Here is a 17,640-nt window from a genome sequence, read left to right on the forward strand (position 1 = left end):
AGGAGATCAACCCTGGGATTTCTTTGGAAGGAATGATGCTAAAGCTGAAACTCCAGTACTTTGGCCACCTCATGCGAAGAGTTGACTCATTGGAAAAGACTCTGATGCTGGGAAGGATTGGGGGCAGGAGGAGAAGGGGACGACAGAGGATGAGATAGCTGGATGGCATCATGGACTCGATGGATGTGAGTCTGAGTGAACTCCGGGAGTTGGTGATGGACAGGGAGGCCTGGCATGCTGCGATTCATGGGGTCACAAAGAGTCGGACACGACTGAGTGACTGAACTGAACTGAACTTGACCAAGAGCTGGAGCCATGGTCATTGTATGCCCCTTATCACTGTATTGCCCCTCTGCACTTCCAAGTCCAATGGTCATGGTTAATGGAAAAACACAGGCTGCTTCAGGCAGCTCAGTGCCTGTGGGACTGCGGGCCTGGGCAGGGTTAGTGGGACGGATTCTGAGAGCGCGTTGAAGCAAGCTGTGAGAATTGAGGGACCAAGAGTGCTGGTCAAGCTTAGAAATGACTTACGTGGATCATCAGAATCGCATTTGTGGTTTTCCAGACATTAAAGAAAATGAATAGATTGTGAAATTTCTTTGGAGGTACTTCATACTGGATACTAGAGGAGATAGTTTTGTATGATACATGGATAATCTGCAAAAACTACCTTCTGGATTGGTAATTGTGGAGCCATTAAAAAAAAATGAAAGTGTTAGTTGTGTCTATCTCTTTGTGATCAGATGGATTGTAGCCTGCCAGGCTTCTCAGTCCATGGAATTCTCCAGGCAAGAATACTGGAGTGGGTGGGTAGCCATTCCCTTCTACAGGGGATCTTCCTGCCCCAGGAATCGAACCTGGTTCTCCCCCATTACAGGAGGGTTCTTTACTGTCTGAGCAACAGGGAAGTTCTCTAATTTACCTACATTTCAAAGTTATGAATGCAGGGGTGAAGAACTATTTCCTACAAGCCAATGATTAGCAGGACCTAGTAGAATGGATAAATGTGTTGAACAAATCTTTAAAAATTACAATATCAAAGCAGTCAGTCTCACAGCCTCATTCTGATAACAGGTCACCAAGGTGAATGTGGGAAGAAGAAACTGTCTTACAGAATGGACACTGTTGGTAGTGTGGCCATCATTACTGCAGCTCAAAAAGAAGCAACTGAAGGTGGTGAAACTATTGACAGAAATAATTTGAAGTGGTCACAAATCTATCTTCCTTACTTTACTCCTAAACCACCTTCAGGTAGTGCAGTTATCAAAGCTGGATATTGTGTAAAACGGAGAACAGTGATGAAAAACTGGAAGAGAAGATATTTTCAACTGGATAAAAACACAACAGGTTATTTTAGATCTGAAGTGGAAAAGGAACCTCTCCATGTAATACCACTTAAAGAGGTTCATAAAGTCCAGGAACGTAAACCAAGTGACGTAATAATGAGAGACAAACTCTTTGAAATTGTAACATCCTCTGGCACTTTCTATGTGCAGGCTGATAGTCCTGAAGAAATGCACAGTGGGATTAAAGCAGCCTCAGGTGCCATTGTAGCACAGCGGGACCTGGCAGATCAGCGTCCCCTAGAATAATGTCTCACATTGAGTTAACTAATCTTATTGCTAATGATTGCCTGTGTCTGACCACTTCTCCTCTTTGCAGGAGCATTCTAACAGTCTTTCCAAATCTAAATACGCTCTCTACTCTGTCAGTGTGCAGCAGCCACCCCACATTCCACAGCCTCTTGCAGCAACTCTACTCTTTGATCTCAAGTTTTACCACAGAGAAGCTAGGATTTTATGAATCTCTTGCCAAGTTCAAGCCATGGAACTTCAAGGTCTAGACTGTCTCTCCAAGGGAACCAGCTTCCAAAGTAACTGAACAAGCTCTGCTGAAACCGCAAAGAAAAATGGCCCTCAGAAACAAAATTATGACCCTGTGGGCTTGGATAATGCAAGCTTTCCAGTCAGTGATGTGTGAGGTAGAAACACATGTAGCCTGATATGCCTTATCAGCTCTCAGTGTCCTTTCATGAGTCTTCCAACCAAAGATGATAAAGGAGAAATGGGTTTTAATGCATATAGGATCCTGCCTTGTTGCTGTACTGTTTATAAGCTGGTAAGCCAAGAAGCTAGGGAATGGCCTAACTAAATGTAATTTCTTTAAAAAAAAAAAAGAAAAAAGCCCAAGGTGTCTCAGTATCAACTGTCTGAAGCTTTGTTCTCACTGGGGTGATAAAAGTGTGTGACATTTTTTTCCTAATGAATTGGACAATTAAAATATTTCACAATTTAAAACATGAACAATGCTTATTATTTTGGTTGTATTAAAAATGCTACTGTGACTTCCTATTAGATGTTCAATTTCTACACGTTCTTATTGGTTAATATTATTGAATGAAATATTGCCAAAGATATCTAAACTCATGATGTCTGTGTGCTGTAAAATTTATACTACAGTGTGGACAATTTTGAAATTATAACCATTTTTGATGCTCTGGATCTCAAGGTGTGTGATGTGTCTTGCATAGAGGATGTATACTAATCCCAAGCTCCTGATTTATTCCTGTCCCCCCTCACTAAGTTTCCCCTTTGGTAACCATAAATTAAACAAATTTATTTTTTGTCTTACCCTCTCCCTTGAGTTCTTTCCATGGTTTTTTGCTTTTCATTCAGTTGGTGCTCAGGCTGTCTCTCCAGTCTAAATGGAATGCATTCATTATTTGGTCTCACAGAATCTCTTTTCTTGATTTTGTAGCAGTTATTTCAGTTTACACTTAGTCCTGACTACTTGACTGATGCCTGAGTTTCCTCCAGAGTGTAAGTCTCATAAGGGACATTTATCCCCAAAGTCTGGGGTTATAGTTCCTGTTATATATGTCTAATTAATAAATATTTATTGGATGAATATAAATGATCATTTTCCCTCCTTGTATACTCTGATAGAAGCTCAGTAAAGTTGTAAGAGGAACTATGAGGAATGTTGGCGATGAAGAAAATTGTGAGAAAAGCAGGACATGAGGAAAATAATATGAGAAAAGAAGATGGTGAAAAGAAACTGATGGAGAAAAGACAGTGGGGGCAAATTTTGAGGTAAAGAAGGCTGAGAGGAAAGTGTAAGCTCATAAGTCGGTGCCAAGGAACTTGTGAGAGGAGGAGATGTTGAAGGGGAAATGTGAGAAGAAAATGAAGTGAAAAAGAAAACATGAAGGGAAAATGTGGTGAGGTGAAATTATGAGGAAAAGTCTCTTGCGGGAAACTTGCAAGAAAAAATTATGAGGAGAAACTGGGAGTAGAGAAATCAGTGAGGAAGAATCTTTGAAGAATGAAAAGGTCTGAGGAGAAAGTTTGAGGAGAGGAGGCAGAGTAAAAACTTTGAGTGAGAACAGTCAGAGAGTACCATGATGACTTAATGCTGTGATACAGAAAATCGATGGGACTGACATCAGAAACAACACCCAGCTGTGGATGTGACTGGTGATGGAAGTAAGGTCTGATGCTGTAAAGAACAATATTGCGTAGGAACCTGGAATGTTAGGTCTATGAATCAAGGCAAATTGGAAGTGGTCAAACAGGAGATGGCAAGAGTGAACGTCAACATTTTAGGAATCGGCGAACTAAAATGGTCTGGTATGAGTGAATTTAACTCAGATGACCATTATGTCTACTACTGTGGGCAGGAATCCCTTAGAAGAAATGGAGTAGCCATCATAGATAACAAGAGTCTGAAATGCAGTAATTGGATGCAATCTCAAAAACGACAGAATGATCTCTGTTCATTTCCAAGGTAAACCATCCAATATCACCGTAATCCAAGTCTATGCCCTGACCAGTAATGCTGAAGAAGCTGAAGTTGAATGGTTCTATGAAGACCTACGAGACCTTCTAGAACTAACACCCCCAAAAGATGTCTTTTTCATTATAGGGGACTGGAATGCAAAAGTAGGAAGTCAAGAAATACCTGGAGTAACAGGCAAATTTGGTGTTGGAGTACAAAATGAAGCAATGCAAAGGCTAATAGAGTTTTGCCAAGAGAACACACTGGTTATAGCAAACACCCTCTTCCAACAACACAAGAGAAGACTCTACACATGGACATCACCAGATGGTTAGTAGAGAAGTCAGATTGATTATATTCTCTGCAGCCAAAGATGGAGAAGTTCTCTACAGTCAGCAAAAACAAGACCAGGAGCTGACTGTGGCTCAAGTCATGAACTCCTTATTGCCAATTCAGACTTAAATTGAAGAAAGTAGAGAAAACCACTAGATGATTCAGGTATGACCTAAATCAAATCCCTTATGATTATACAGTGGAAATGACAAATAGATTCAGGGGATTAGATCCGATAGAGTACCTGAAGAACTATGGATGGAGGTTTGTGACATTGTGCAGGAGGCAGGGATCAAGACCATCCCCAAGGAAAAGAAATACAAAAAGGCAAAATGGTTGTCTGAGGAGGCCTTACAAATAGCTGTGAATAGAAGTGAAAGGCAAAGGAGCAAAGGAAAGATATACGCATTTGAATGCAGAATTCCAAAGAATAGCAAGGAGAGATAAGAAAGACTTCCTCAGTGATCAATGTAAAGAAATAAAGGAAAACAATAGAATGGGAAAATCTAGAGATCTCTTCAAGAAAATTAGAGATACCAAGGGAACATTTCATGCAAAGATGGGCACAATAAAGGATAGAAATGGTATGGACCTAACAGAAGCAGAAGATATTAAGAAGAGGTGGCAAGAAAACACAGAAGAACTATACAAAAAAGATCTTCATGACCCAGATAATCACGATGGTGTGATCACCAACCTAGAGCCAGACATCCTGTAATGCAAAGTCAAGTGGGCCTTAGGAAGCATCACTACGAAGAAAGCTAGTGGAGGTGATGGAATTCCAGTTGTGCTATTTCCAATCCTAAAAGATAATGCTGCAAAAGTGCTACACTCAATATGCCAGGAAATTTGGAAAACTCAGCAGTGGCTACAGGACTGGAAAAGGTCAGTTTTCATTCTGATTCCAAAGAATGCTCCAACTACTGCGCAGTTGCACTCATCTCACATGCTAGCAAAGTAATGCTCAAAATTCTCCAAGCCAGGCTTCAACAGTATGTGAACTTCCAGATGTTCAAGCTGAATTTAGAAAAGGAAGAGGAACCAGAGATCAAATTGCCAACATTTGTTGGTTCATCAAAAAAGCAAGAGAGTTCCAGAAAAACATCTACTTCTGCTTTATTGACTATGCCAAAGCCTTTGACTGTGTGGATCACAACAAACTGAGGAAAATTCTGAGAGAGATGGGAATAGCAGACCACCTGACCTGCCTCTTGAGAAATCTGTATGCAGGTCAGGAAGGAACAGTTAGAAGTGGACATGGAAGAACTTTGGGAACAACTTCCTAAACAGGGAAAGGAGTACATCAAGGCTGTATATTGTCACCCTGCTTATTTAACTTATATGCAGAGTACATTATGAGAAACGCCTGGCTGGATGAAGCACAAGGTGGAATAAAGATTGCCGGGAGAAATATCAATAACCTCAGATATGCAGATGACAACATCCTTATGGCAGAAAGCGAAGAAGAACTTGATGAAAGTGAAAGAGGAGAGTGAAAAAGTTGGCTTAAAACTCAACATTCAGAAAACGAAGAGCATGGCATCCAGTCCCATCTCATCATGGCAAATAGATGGGGAAACAATGCAAACAGTGACGGACTTTATTTGTTTTGGGGCTCCAAAATCACTGCAGATGGTGACTGCAGCCATGAAATGAAGAAACACTTGCTCCTTGGAAGAAAAGCTATGATCAACCTAGAGAGCATGCTAAAAAGCAGAGATATTACTCTGCCAACAAAGGTCCATATAGTCAAAAGTATGGTTTTCCCAGTAGGCATGTATGGATGTGAGAGCTGGACTATAAAGAAAGCTGAGCGCTGAAAAATTGATGCTTTTGAACTGTGGTGTTGGAGAAGACTCTTGAGAGTCCCTTGGACTGCAAGGAGGTCCAACCAGTCTATCCTAAAGGAGATCAGTCCTGAATATTCATTGGAAGCTCTGATGCTGAAGCTGAAACTGCAATATTTTGACTACCTGATGTGAAGAACTGACTCATTGGAAAAGACCCTGATGCTGGGAAAGATTCATGGCAGGAGGAGAAGGGGACAACAGAGGATGAGATGGTTGGATGGCATCATTGACTCAATGGACATGAGTTTGAACAAGCTCTGGGAGTTGGTGATGAACAGGGAGGCCTGGCGTGCTGCAGTCCATGGGGTCACAAAGACTCAGACATGACTGAGCAACTGAACTGATCTAAGGGGAAACTGGATAGGGATAAGGAGTAAGGGAGGATATATGAGGGAGTGGTCTGAGAGGAAAGTGTGAGAAGAGAAGGCAGAGGGAATCCTTGAGGAAGAAGGCAGTGAGGGGGACAATCATAGAAAAGATATCTAGAGGGAAACCGGGAGGGGAGAAGGCAGTGATGGAGAATCCTTGACAAAGGAAGGCAGTTATGGGGAAACTGCTGGCGACGGAATGAAACACCAACACTGCAGAGTGGTTTGAATCTTTATATTTTAACCCTTGCTTCTTACAGCTGCTTATTTTATATCCCTTGCACAACAACCTACAGGGAAAGCTGCCAAGCACTATGATTCAGAGACTATACAGTGCGCAGGCGCAGGGCGAGATAACCTTTACCTTGACTTCTTTACTGCAGCTAAGACTTTGTTTTGGGGAACTTCCTTATCAACTTAGAATCCGTTTTGTCCCAGGGTCTGTTCCTTTTGAGGAATCAGAGAAACATCCTTGTGTGCAAGAAATGTTCTTTTCCCACGGGAACAAACAGGATTCTTAGCTGAACATCTCGTTTGCAAGAATGTTCAGCTCAGGTTGAGAGTCTCGTTTGCAAGCACTTCTCAACCTTCCTTAAACCTAGTTCCCTACACTGGGCAGAACATCTCGTTTGCAAGAATGTTCAGCCCTGGTTGAGAGTCTCGTTTGCAAGCACTTCTCAACCTTCTTTATACCTTGTTCCCTACATCTCCCCCTTTCTTTTCTTGTAGATGCTGAATAAGCGCTTGAATACGCAAAGCTTCTTCTTTTGTTTCCCTTTTCGCTAGCCCCGGTAGACTATAAAAGCAATAAAACATAAAGCAACAATTAACAAAGTATTCACAAAGGATGTTGTTAACAATGTAGATACATGCCCTAAAGGATTAAGGTTATCTAATCCTTCTTGAAGACTCTTCAGTATATCAGAACCAAGAATATCAGGCAGCGTCTTACTAAAAGTTGACAATATAGTTTGTTCCAATTCCATAATTTCAGCAGTTAAATTCTGGTGTCCCACTAAAGACCTTTTCACCTTTTCTTAACCCTCACTCATATTAAAGGGAACAGGGGTTACACATAGGTGAGATGAGTTCCCATCACATTTTAACACACTCTTTGTAGCTAACACAGTCACTTGATCTCCTAACCAGGAAACAGTGTGTTGTAAATTTAATACATCAGTAGCCAATTGAGAGTCCAAATCATGCTGTTGTTGCCACAATAAATGAGCATCTTTATGCCATTTCCTGACAGAATCAGCAGTCTGTATGCCTTGATGCAAAGCAAGACCTGCTACAGTTGCTGTTGCTGTTACTGAAGCCACGGCGAGATTTGATGCGATGACAATGCCAAGCATTCTTCGAGATCGATGGAGAAGAGTTTGTACAGCATTCACAAGATGAGTGACAGCAAAAGAGTCCGACCAAGGTCGAGTAAGATTAACAGGCAACCAAAGTTCAGTCCGTGCTTTCACAATGACCAAAGAATAATTACTGGAATGGACCATCTTGTTTTCAACATTTCCCCACCAGGAACGATTTATACATTGAGTCAAGTTGCAATCAGAATATGATATAACTCCCCAAATTTCATTCCAAATCCATTGCCCATACAGTAAAGAATAAGGAAATTTTACACATGCTATAGCAGAGTAAGATTTATTAATATGCAAATGAACTTGAAATGGCCCCTTAGGATCATTAATATTTAAAGTAAAGTTTTTCGTCCATAGAGTAAGGTCACCTGACACTGCCCATAATTTCCATATATCTCCCTGTAATTGAGGGTGCCCATCCATTTGTAATTGAGGTGGAACCAATGCAAAATGTTGCCATTTTACAGTTTCATTTCCTTGACCATTCAGGGTACCATTTATACGATGCCATTTTAAAGATTGATTAGACCATTTTTCTAAAAATTCTCCATGAGTAGGACTCCAATCTACAATTACATGATTTGAAAAATTCATAACTAGACGAGGGTCATGATCCCTGCAATGTTCCCTCAGCTTCTTGAGTCAGCTTCTTCAACTGTCCCCATGTCGGTGGACTTGCCTCTCTTGTCACAAGGGTGAAAGTCCTCTGCATTGACAGTTCCTGAAACTGGCGCACGATTGGGTCGCTTATCCTGCAACTTCACCAATCTCAATGGAACCCAGATCCTGGAATTATTCACAGAAATAAAAGCATACCCTCGCCCCAAGAAGTGAAGTACTGCTGGAATCCATCCCTTTATCTCATCTTTATACCATACCTGGGAATGTTCAAAGCTTTTTGTCTTCTTTTCTGAATTGCCAAAATGCTGTTCTGCTGGAGTAATCTTACTTTTTCCCCAGACATTCAAAAAATTAAGAGTTAATAGTGTTTTATTTAATACATCCCTTGGTGATACCACACCTTTTTCCCCCTTTCTTATTTTTTCAATGTATTCTCGAAGAGTCCGATTAGCTCTTTCAATTATAGCTTGTCCTTGACTATTATAAGGAATACCAAAAGTGTGCTTAATATGATATTGTTCTAAAAATTGAGATAATTTAGAGGATTGATACGGGGGAGCATTATCAGTTTTTAATTCTATAGGTATGCCCATAATAGCAAAACAAAATAGTAAATGAGTAATAACAGAATCTGCCTTTTCTGAACTTAAAGCTGTAGCCCATTGAAAATGAGAATAAGTATCTATAGTATGATGAACATATTTCTGTTTACCGAATGAAGAAATAAAAACAACATCCATTTGCCAGATTTGGTTAGATTGTAGTCCTCTGGGATTTACCGCAGGAGGGGCAAAGGGCAAAATAAATGGTGAACATATGGAACAAGAACGAACAATGCATTGAGCTTGTTTTCGTGTTAACGAATAAGTTTTTTGTAACCCTTTAGAATTAGTATGATGTAAGCAATGTTCTTGTGTTGCAGACTGTAAAGGATAAAGTAAGGCATCTATATTTGCATTTCCTTGAGATAATGGTCCGGGAAGAGAAGAATGAGCTCGAATATAAGTAAAAAAGACAGGGTTAGTTCGCCTAATTAATAATTGTTGAATCTGAAAAAATAATTTATCAATATTAGTTTTTAAAGTTACCGGTAGAGTGGCTTCAGGAAGATAAATACATGAAAAGACTGCATATTTAGAATCAGAAACAATATTAATAGGAATATCAAAAAAATCCTGTAATGCCAAACAAATGGCCCAAAGTTCAGCAGGCTGCACAGAAGAAAAGGAATGTGGAACAACTTTAGAAGTAGTATCAGTCCAATAGCCAGCAGTATTTTTATTGGCATCTGTAAAAATAGTTTTTCCTTCAACTGGAATATTAGATATAGGAGATTTACAAACCATTGATGTATGTCGAAGAAAATCTATCATTTTAGATTGAGGATATTGATTAGAAAAAGTCCCTGAATAAAATGCAAGAGCTATCTGCCAATTTTCATTAAACTGTAAGCAATTAGAAATTTGGGTGGAAGTAAGTTGAGTAATAATTGTTTGAGGGTCACTTCCAATTAACTGAGTAATACGGCCTCGACCTTTCAAAATAAGGAAAGCAATTCTATCCATATAAGCAGTAAGCTTTTTTGTATAGTTGTTGGGTAAAAATACCCACTCAATCAACCCTGCAGATTGAGCAATAACTCCAGTAGGAGAATAGGGAGTATGGAACACTATGAAATATATAGGTTGATCCTGTTGTAGATAAGTAAGAAACCCTTCATTCAACCGTTGCTCTACAAAGTGTAATTCCTCTTTTGCTTGAGAAGTAAGAGATTGAGGACTGTTAAGAGCAGTATCACCCTCCAAACTAGAAAATAAATGACACAATTGATGTGTAGGAATCCCTAACATGGGATGTAACCAGATAATATCACCCAAAAGCTTCTGAAAATCATTAAGAGTTTTTAAATTATCTCGTCTAATTTGGACTTTTTGAGGTTTTATTCTTTGTTGTCCCAAAATAGCACCTAAATATGAAATAGGAAATTCAGTTTGAATTTTTTCAGGAGCAATTTGAAGATTAAAATCACTTAAAGCTTTCTTTACATGAATAAAAAATTTATCTCGTTCCTCTTTACTAGGAGCTGCCAATAGAAGATCATCCATATAATGATAGAGAAGACAATTAGAAAATTGTTGTCTCACAGTAATAAGAGCATGATCAACAAACTCCTGACAAAGTGTAGGGCTATTAATCATTCTTTGAGGCAACACTGTCCATTGATAACGTTTTACGGGCTGCCCATGATTATACACTGGAATAGTAAAAGCAAAATTATTTCTATCTTTTATTTGCAAAGGAATATTAAAAAAACAATCCTTCAAATCTAAAACCATCAAAGACCAATCCTGTGGAATCAAAGCAGGAGAAGGGAGACCTAATTGCAAAGCTCCCATAGGTTCTATACATTTGTTAACTTCCCTTAGATCAGTTAACATTCTCCATTTACCAGATTTTTTCTTAATGACAAAAACAGGAGAATTCCAAGGAGACGTAGAAGGTTCAATATGGCCAGATTGAAGCTGTTCTTTTACTAATTGTTCTAAAGCCTCGAGCTTCACTTTTGGAAGCGGCCACTGCTCAACCCATTTAGGGACATCAGTTAACCATTTCAATGGGAGAGCTCGAGGAATTTGAGCAGTGGCTACAAGTTTTCCGACGAGATGGTAAGCGTTGTTTCTAAAGAAAATAAAAGATCTCTTCCCCAGATATTAATAGGTATATTAACAATGTAAAAAGAAATAAATACTTTCTTTCCATTAGACAATTGGCATGACAAAGGTTGAGCGCTTCTCCACACATCTGCTATTGATCCTAAGCCTGTTAAAACAAGAGGAATTTTTTCTTTTTTCCAGTCATTAGGCCACTGCTGAAGAGAAATAACCGAAACATCTGCTCCTGTATCCACTAATCCTTCAAACTGTTTACCTTCAATAATCAGTGACATTAAAGGATGAGAGTCATTAATAAGCATTTCCCAAAATATACTTTTTCCCGTACTTTCAAAACTATTGACTCTCTCTCCCTATCTCAGCCTTGTCGGCAGCTACCAGCAATAGGGATGCGTAAAGTGGTGCAGAAGGGTTAACATCCTTGGAAGTTTGTTTTTTATTTAATAAAACCTTTCAAAAGGCAGCAGTCATTGCCTCTACAGAATCTGAATCCTCCCCAGAACTCACATCTCTATCTGGCTCAGTGGATGAATCTTTACTATCATCCGGGGGTTTGAGCGGAGGCCGAGATGAAGCCCCCCTTTCACTTTCATCTTCCTTCTCCTCACTCATAGGCACATCTTCATACAGGGGATCTTCCTTTTTAAGAGAACATGAGACGGCCTCACTGTCAGCAGCCATTAATTTTAAAGCCTGTGTTATAGCGCTACATAGAGTCCACAGCCTTAAAGGAATCACATTTCCTTTTTGATGTTGCCTTCTTAACTCTTTCTGCACCACTTTCCATTCCTTCAAATTCAGCTGTACTTCTGTTTGATATTGAAACCAATAACAATGCTGCTCTATAAGACAGAATAACTCACTCAAGCGGCAAGTAGACGTTTTAATTCCTATAGAATGCAGGAGCCCCTTAACTAGTTCCATATATTGTGACTTTAAAGACGGGGAATCCCCATAGTTTTTTCTTTTTCTTTTCTCTTTTTTTCTGTTCTTTTTCTCTTATTTTTCTTTTTCTCGAAAGTCCCCCTTTCAGCGTTTTGCTCTGGGGTGCTCTCCCTTTCGGATTTTTATTCTTTTCTCTTTTTCTCGAAAGTCCCCCTTTCAGCCTTTTGCCCCGGGGTGCTTACCCTTTCGGTTCCGTCGAGCCCCACGTTGGGTGCCAGATGCTGGCGACTGAATGAAACACCAACACTGCAGAGTGGTTTGAATCTTTATATTTTAACCCTTGCTTCTTACAGCTGCTTTATTTTACATCCCTTGCACAACAACTTACAGGGAAAGCTGCCAAGCACTATGATTCAGAGACTATACAGTGCGCAGGCGCAGGGCGAGATAACCTTTACCTTGACTTCTTTACTGCAGCTAAGACTTTGTTTTGGGGAACTTCCTTATCAACTTAGAATCCGTTTTGTCCCAGGGTCTGTTCCTTTTGAGGAATCAGAGAAACATCCTTGTGTGCAAGAAATGTTCTTTTCCCACGGGAACAAACAGGATTCTTAGCTGAACATCTCGTTTGCAAGAATGTTCAGCTCAGGTTGAGAGTCTCGTTTGCAAGCACTTCTCAACCTTCCTTAAACCTAGTTCCCTACACTGGGCAGAACATCTCGTTTGCAAGAATGTTCAGCCCTGGTTGAGAGTCTCGTTTGCAAGCACTTCTCAACCTTCTTTATACCTTGTTCCCTACAGGAAACAGAGGAAAGAAGTCAGTGAGTGGGTGATGTGAAGAGAAAAGGTGATGAGGAAGAGGTTTTGAGAGGAAAAGTAGTGAGGGGGAAAAGGAAGAGAGAAAGTGAGGGAAAATAGTGAGGGGAGAAGGTAGAGAGGGGGAAAACTGAGGAGACAACAGTGAGCAAGTAACTGAGGAGAGAATGTGGTGAGGGGAAACTGTTGGGGGAAAAAGATGGTTGGGGGAAACACAGAGAAGCAGGTGGTGAGGGGGAACTATGAGGTGAAATGGCGGTAATGGAAACTGTGAGGAAAATTAGGTCATGAGGGGAAAATGTGTATAAATAAGTTGGTCTGGGGTAACTGGGAGAGTTAAGTGAGGGAAAACTTTGAGAAGGATCCTGAGGGGAAAGTGTGAGCTGATAAGTTAGTGACTGAGAACATGTAAGAGGTGTAGGCATTTAGGTAAAACTTTTTTTTTGTTATGCTTTTATTTTATTGGAATGTAGTTGATTTGCAATGTTGTGTTAGCTCCAGGTATACAACATAGTGACTCAGTTACACATGTACATATATTCATTCTTTTTAGATTCTTTTTCTTACAGATTTTCACAGAATATTGAGATTTTCCTGTGCTACATGGTAGGTCTTTGTTGGTTGTTTACCTTTATTTTTTCTTTTTTAAATTTTTATTTAATGAATGACTGAATATATTTTTTGGCTGTGCCAAGTGTCTTGTGGGATCTTAGTTCCCTAACCAGGGATAGAAACTGCATTCCTTGCATTGGAAAAGAGGGGTCTTAACCACTGGACCCCCCAGGAAAGTCCCTATCTTTTCAAAAATTTTATGTTTATTTATTTTTAGAAAAATTAATTTTATATTGGAGTATAGTTGATTAACAATGATGTTTTATTTTCAGATGTTCAGCAAAGTGATTCAGTTATACATATACATGTATCTCTTCTTTTTCATATTCCTTTTCCTTTAGCTTATTGCAGAGTATTGCACAGAGTTTCCTGTGCTATACATTAGCTCCTTATTGGTTATTTATCTCATATATAGTAGTGTGTGTATGTTCATTTCTAGCTCCTGACTTATACTACTCCCTCCCCACTTTGCTAACCATAAGTTTATTTTTAATATCTGTAAGTCTGTTTCTGTTTTGTAAACAAGTTCATTTGTATCTTAAAAAAAATTGGATTCCACGTATGAGTGAAGTCATATGATATTTGTGTTTCTCTGTCTGACTTACTTCACTTAGTGTAATAATCTTTAGGTCCATCCTTATTGCTACAAATGGCATTATTTCATTCTTTTTTATGGCTGAGTAATATTTCATTGGACTCCATTGAGTGGGATTGCTATGTCATATGGTAGTTCTATTTTTAGAGATACTATGACAAAGAAGGCAATTATGGGGAACCTGAGGAGAGGACACAGTGAGGGGGCAAAGGTGAGGAGAGAGGGTTGTGAGGAAGGGGTTGTGAAAGGAAAAGTCAATGAGGGGGAAAGGAAGAGAGAAGGTGAGGGCAAACTGTGAGGGGAGAAGTAGTGAAAGGGAAATTGTGAGAGAAAAACCCAGTGAAGGGAAAAACTGAGACTAGAAGCTGGTGAGGGGAAGGGTTAGAAGGGTAAGCAGTGAGGGGGACATTTGTGAGGGGACAAGCCTATGAAGGTAGAACTGTGACAGGAGAAGGCAGAGAGGGGAAACTGAAGAGAGAAGGTTGAGGAAAAACTATGATAATAGAAGGTGGTTAGAGGGAAACAGTGAGGGGAGAGGTGATGAGGAGGAATACGTGGGGACACAGAAGGTATAAGTCAGTAAGAGCAAACAGTGAGGAATAAAGGGCCTGAGGGGAAAGTGTGAGAAGAGAGGGCAGTGAAGGGAAACCTAGAGGGGAGAAGGTAGTTAGGGGGAAACTGTGAGAGGAGAAAGTCCAGGGGAAAATGTGAAGAGAAAAAGTGGTGAGAGGGAAATGCGTGTTGAAGGGGACAAAGAGGGGAGAGACTTTGAGGGAGAAACTGAAAAAAAGGTACTGAGAGGGAAAATGCATTGGAGAAACTTGTGAGGAGGACAGGGAGGGGAGAAAGGAATGTGGGGAAACTGAAAATAGAAGATGGTGAGGGTGAAACTGAAGGGAGAATTGGGTGAGGGGGAGACTATTGTGGGTGAAGGCAGTGAGGGAGAAACTAAGGGGAGAGGAGGTGAGAAAGAAATTGTGAAGGGAAAAGGAAGTGAGGGAGAAACTGTGAGAGGAAAAGGGAGTGAGGGGAAAATTTTGAGAGGAGAAGGCAGGGAGGGGGAAAGTAGGGAGTGAGATTATGAAGGGGAAATTGAGAATGTGATGAGTATACAGTACAAGCAGAAAAGGCAGTGAGGAGAAATTATTACTGAACCAAACTTGGGTTCACTTGCCAATGCAGTAAAGTCAATCTACTGACACCGGGTAGTAGTGAAGGAAAGTGCGATGTTCATTGTTGGGTGAGGTACAGGGAGTTCCAGACTGCTTGTACTCTAAAAGCTGTATTCTCAGATGGTTCAGCAATGCATTTTTATTTTTTTGATTTATTTTAAAATTTAATTATTTTTGTCTGTGCTGGGTCTTCGTTGCCGTGCAGGCTTTTCTCTAGTTGCCGCGAGCTGGGGCTACTCTTCGTTGTGGTGTGAGGGCTTTTCACTGCAGTGATGCCTCTTGCTGTGGAGCACAGGCTATAGGGTGTGAGGTGTGAGGGCTTCAGTAGTTGTGGCACACGGGCTCAGTAGTTGCAGCTCCCAGGTTCTAGAGCACTGGCTCAATAATTGTGGAGCATGGGCCTAGTCACTGTGGCATGTGGGATCTTCCCAGTCTAGGGATGGAATTTGTGTCTCCTGCGTTGGCAGGGGGATACTTGACCACTGGCTTACCAGGAAAACCCAGCAAATCATTTTTAAAGGCAAGCTGAAGGATGGGCTTCCCAGAGTGTGGGATCAGCTGCTGCCCGATTCTCTGACTGGTAGATGGTGTGGTAAGGGGGCAGTGTCATATTATCAATCCTTAAGCGCCAGTAGGTCTGGGGGCTACGAGGCTCAAGGTTGTTAAGTAATTAATTTCTTCGATTTGGTAGGGTTTCTCCATCTGTAAAATTACTCAGGAATGTCCATCAGATATTATTACCAAGATACTTCAGAGAGGAACTAAAGCACAGGACAGGGTCAGAGGTGTCTATCTAGGAAGTCCCTGTAGTGTCCTGCTGCTGCTGCTAAGTCGTGTCAGTCGTGTCTGACTCTGTGCGACCCCACAGACGGCAGGCCACCAGGCTCCTCGGTCCATGGGATTTCCCAGGCAAGAGTACTGGAGTGGGTTGCCATTGCCTTCTCCTTAGTGTCCTGCAGGGTTACAAAACTGAGATGGAGAAGGCTGTGACAGAGAAACTGAGGACAGAAAGTGATGAAAGGAAATTTTAGGGCAAAAGATGGTGAGAGGAAAACTGAGGGGAGAAGGCAGTGACGGGAAAACGGAAATGAAGGGGCTTGAGGAAAAATTATGAGGAGAGAAGGCTGTGAGGCAAAACTGTGACGGGAGAAAGCAGGGAGGGGGAAACTGAGGGGAAAAGGTGAAGAGGATGAAACTGAGAGCAGAAGGTGGTCCTCAGGAAAATGAGAGGAGACAAGGCGATGAGGGAAATAGGGTGAAGAGAGAACGTGTGATGAGAAAGAAATCAAAGCTGGAAACCGAGAGGAGAGGTTAACGTCAGGGATAGTAAAGGGTGACGCAAGCCCCGCACAGGATGACGCAAGGTCGGCAACGTGAGGAGGAGCCTGACGCAGAGGAGCTCGGCGAGGGGCCAGGTAGCAGCTGTAGTTGGGAACCCCAGAAAGAGCTCTACCCGGAGCTGCTGCAACCTGAGACTGTGGTTCCCGCCGGTTTGTCCGAGCTCTGCTCCCTGTGATTAGGAGGATGCCTTCGGGATCTCGCTCCTTAGACCCACCACCGAAAAGAGCCTTGGCTTTGTAAAGGAATTCTCTGAAGGATCAGCCTCAGGAAGAGAGATTGCGCTCGCCTCTTCCAAAGAGCTAAGTTCCTTTCCCACCACTTTCCGTCTCTCATATACACTGGTATCTCACAGTTTGACTGAAACCTGAACAAATGCAATGCGTTTTGACTTGTACTTTCTCCGAGAACAGCAGGTATATGATCCGTTTTGCGGCTTTTCCTTTCTCCCGTCCTTCTTAAAGTCTTATTGTTTTGAATTAATTTAAGATTTACAAGTAGTGGCAAAAAGAGTGTGTCCAAAACAAAGAAGCAAACAAACCACCCCCTGCCCCTCAACTGACGCTTCGACCCTACCACCCCTCACCCCTCGGCAGAGTAGCCTTCACCCATCTTTCCCCAGTGATAGCATCTTACATAATCATAGATTTTTCAAAATCAGGAAACCGACATTGGAATAGTATTATTAAGTAAGACTACAGAACTTGTTCAGATTTCACCAGTTTTTATATACTCTTTTTGAATCTATAGTACTATGAAATTTTATCACATGTACAAGTTTATGTAATTATCACTGCTATCAGAATACAAAATAGTTTTATCATCACAAAGACTCTCCCTCAGGCTATGTTTTTTTTTTAGTTAGACCTTCCCCCAACTTTAACCCTAGACAACCAGTGACTTGTTCTCAATCAATTTGTCACTTCAAGAGTGTTATAAATAGAATCATACATGTATAACTATTTGAGATTCAAACAGCATAACGCCATGGAGGGCCATCCAGATTAGTGTTTGGGTTAGTAATTTGTTCCTTTTTTGATGGCTTATGGTATTTCCTTGTATGAATATGCCACATTTTGCCATATATCATATACATTTGCTCACTGAAGGACCTTTGGATTGTTTCCTGCTTTAGCCTGTTAGAAATGAAGCTGCTATGAATATGCCTGTACAGTTTTTTTGTGTGGACGTTTAGCCTAAACATTTCTCTAGGCTAAATATCCAGTAG

At 40.9% G+C, this 17,640-nt stretch overlaps 1 pseudogene; it reads left to right on the top strand.

Annotated features, from left to right (window-relative positions):
* The first annotated feature begins 522 nt into the window (after window positions 1-522).
* On the top strand, window positions 523-1,980 carry LOC128056506 (pleckstrin homology domain-containing family A member 1-like; annotated as a pseudogene).
* The last annotated feature ends 15,660 nt before the right edge of the window (window positions 1,981-17,640 follow it).

This window comes from Budorcas taxicolor, chromosome 11, assembly GCF_023091745.1.
Source record: "Budorcas taxicolor isolate Tak-1 chromosome 11, Takin1.1, whole genome shotgun sequence".
NCBI classification, from domain to species: Eukaryota; Metazoa; Chordata; class Mammalia; order Artiodactyla; family Bovidae; genus Budorcas; species Budorcas taxicolor.